The 3,599-nt window shown below is 43.5% G+C and overlaps 1 pseudogene; it reads right to left on the bottom strand.

The window, feature by feature from the left end:
* The window catches only part of LOC105000713, a 14,323-nt pseudogene that overhangs the window by 1,851 nt on the left and 8,873 nt on the right, over positions 1-3,599 (bottom strand).

Genomic DNA, 3,599 nt, shown 5'->3' with positions numbered 1-3,599 from the left:
AGTAATGAAAGATAAGGGTCAGTCCAGTTTATTGTGTAGATTCCTGTGGTGCCATCGCTGGGCTAATAGGGTCTAGAGTTATCTCCAGTAGTGGAGGGAAGTGAGACCACTTTACAAATGTCCTGCTTTTAGGTAAATAGAAGGGGGACAGACAGTTTTCTTCTATCAGTCTTCTCTCAATTGCCTTTCGCTCAAAATAGCCCTTATTCCAGAGTGGTGTACTTGGAGGTGGCATATTGTGCAGCCTTCTGTAGTGATCTACAACTCTTCTTGGGTTGTTCATCCCAAAGCATCTTACACTTAACCTCTTCAGAATGGTCATTTGCTCCTAACCACCATTACTCTATTAAAAAGCAAGGAAAAAGGGAACAGACAAACTGTAGCTGTGGCCTGCTGAGGAATGATGGCAGACCTTTCTGATGTTTAGCTTATACAACCAAAACAGCCACATGTTTCATGCTTCCAGTCAAAAAGGCGAAGCAAACAAAAAGCCTTGCATCACAGCAGATGCTATTATAAGGTAGGGCCAAAGCAAATGTTACCAGGTACTATGAAAAGGGGCTGAAGCAAATCACTGTAATTCAGTATTCTCCTGTGCCACGTGGTATGGAGCCTCTACACCATCTAGTCCTTTTGCAGCAACATTGACATTTATAAATAATGATACCTCCCCAAAGACACGGCAAACATAATTCTACATTCATGGGTATGTGTGTATATGCCCAGACTTCAGAGATAACTCTGTAAATGTTCAGAATTTGAGCAATTCAGTTGAGAATTTCAGCACCCACTGGTTATCAGAGCCAGGAGTCCGAGTGCCATCCCTGCGTCATCCGTTTTCTGCACCCAACGCCAAGTCCAATCATTCTTCACCCCGACTTCAGTCCATCTTTAGTGTTGCTTCATCTCTAACCTGAATCAATGGAGAAGCCTCATAACTGGTCTGCCAGCTTCCACCTGAAATCTCCATTAGCCCAATCTCCTCAGCAAAAGTGATCTAAACAAACAAACAAACCACAAACCAGACCATTTCATCCCTCCACCTAAATCTTTAAAATGATTTTTTGTTGTGCTTACAATAGAATCTAAACTCTTCTCTGTGGCCTCCAAGATTCTCCATGACCTGGGTCCTCACCCTGATATCTCTGGCCTCATCTCACAGAGGTCTCCCCTCTCCCCACTCTCTAATCATGTCCTTCCAACAGCTCCACCTCACCTTTGCCTTGGGATTTGCTGTTGTCTCTGCCTGGAAAGCTTTTGATTTTTAGACATCGCCTCACCAGGGAGGCCACCCTGACCACCTACATGAAGAAGGTCCCTCCCCCAGTACTGTCTATTATAGCTTTCAATCTCTTCAGAAAACCCATCACAGTCTGCAGTGATCTTAGCCATCTTGTGTCTTCTTGCCTGTTCCCCCCCGCCCCCGCCCCGAGAACATTATGTCATTAAAGGTAAAATAATAAGCTAATATTTTCTTTGTGCCAAGCACTGTCTTAAGTGTTTTATATATGCAAGTATAGCCTGACAAATAACTCTCCAAAACACTTTTTGTTTTTTAATATACAAACTTCATAGAATGTATGTATCTCTCAAAACAGAATTTGTCTGTTTTAAGATGGTATAAAATTTTATATTTACATCTCAAAAAATGTAATATATTTTAGCAAAACAATGTGGTGGAATGTTTTCCAGTTACCATCCAAAGTCAAGCAGTAGAACAGCAGGAATGATTGTAGACATTTTGAAAAGCACAGCAAGCACCCACAAAGCGGAGGTAGTCTTTGGACACTGCTGATGCTTCCAGTGACCTCAGAGCATCATGCTCAGAATGAGTCATGCTCTGTCACTGGCGCTGGTCCTGAATGCGTTTACCAGTGCTTTCCCCACTGAGCCATTGTGTTTTGCCCAGAGCTGTGTAATGAGTGCGTCCCCAGTGGCTCAGCAGTAAAGAATCCACCTGCAATGCGGAAAACATGGGTTCAGTCTCTGGATCAGGAAGATCCTCTGGAGAAGGAAATGGCAACCCACTGCAATATTCTTGCCTGAGAAATCCCATGGACAGAGGAGCCTGGCAGGCTACAGTCCATGGGGTCACAAAAGAGTCACATATGACTTAGCAACTAAACAACAACAATATACAAAGAGTACCAGAAAAGTTGAGAAAGTTTGAAGAGAATGGTGGATAAGGAATTAAAGGAATAAAAATAGCATTTACAATGGAAGAGATGCTACTATACATAAAGCAACTGTTTTAATTTTCTGGTGATCAATGTTTTAAACATTTTGCTCCTTAATGTGACCATTGTTAATAATATCTAAGTGTGTCAAGGGGAAAAAAACATTTTCTATACTCTCTTAAGTGGTGTGTGTGTGTGTGTGTGTGCACACTCAGTTGCTCAGTCATGTCTGGACTTTGTGACCCCATGGACTATAGCCCACTAGGCTCCTCTGTCCATGTGATTTCCCAGGCCAGAATACTGGAGTGGGTTGCTATTTCCTACTCCAGGAGATCCTCCTGACCCAGGGAATCTTTGAATCTCTTGAATTTCTTCAAGGGAATTTCTTCAAGGAAATTTCTTGAATCTCCTGCATTGGCAGGTGTTCTCTAAGCACCTGCAAATTAAGCTAACAAAAGACAGACTAGTGAGAAAAGACAGATTTTTATACATGTATATGTGTGTGGGAGTTCACAGAAAATGTGACTCAAGGAGGTGGTTAGAATAGTTTGCATGCCTGCTCAGTGACTTCAATGGTGTCTGACTCTTTGCAACCCCATGGACTGTAGCCCACCAGGCTCCTCAGTCCATAGGATTCTCCAGGCAAGAGTACTGGAGTGGGTTGCCATACCCTCCTCCAGGGGATCTTCCCAATCCAGAGATCTAACTCTGCATCTCCTGCATGGCAGGCAGATTCTTTACTGCTGAGCCTCTCCCCAGGGCAGGTCCACATCTATCTAGTGCACCCACAGATCCCAAGGCCTGACAAGCCTCAGTCCAGAACAGATGATCAATTACTCGTCCCCAGTCAATGAATTTACAGATCAAAGGAAGCCAGAATATGTCACCCCAAAATATGCCTTTTTTTTATATGTCTCTTTGACATCAAAATTATTTTGAGCTGAAGATATTTGTTGTTGTTTGATCAGTTAGTTGCTCAGTTATGTCCAACTCTTTGCAACCCCATGAACTGCAGCACATCAGGTCTCTCTGTTCTTCACTGTCTCCTGGAGTTTGCTCACACTCATGTCCATTGAGTTGGTGATGCCATCCAACCATCTGCTCTGTTGTTCCCTTCTCCTTTTGCCTTCAATCTTTCCCAAGATCCAGGTCCTTTCCAGTGAGTCAGCTCTTCACATCAGCTGGCCAAAGTATTGGAGCTTCAGCTTCAGCATCAGTCCTTCCAATAAATATTCAGGGTTGATCTCCTTTAGGATTCACTGTTTGATCACCTTGCTATCCAGTTCACTTCAGTTCAGTTGCTCAGTTGTGTCCGACTCTTTGCAACCCCATGAATCGCAGCACACCAGGCCTCCCTGTCCAACACCAACTCCCAGAGTTCACTCAGACTCATGTCCATTGAGTCAGTGATGCCACTGTCAT

This window comes from Bison bison, unplaced genomic scaffold, assembly GCF_000754665.1.
Source record: "Bison bison bison isolate TAMUID 2011002044 unplaced genomic scaffold, Bison_UMD1.0 scf7180017864373, whole genome shotgun sequence".
NCBI classification, from domain to species: Eukaryota; Metazoa; Chordata; class Mammalia; order Artiodactyla; family Bovidae; genus Bison; species Bison bison.
Note: the sequence above shows the minus strand (reverse complement) of the source record. Positions and strands in the feature narration are given on the sequence as shown.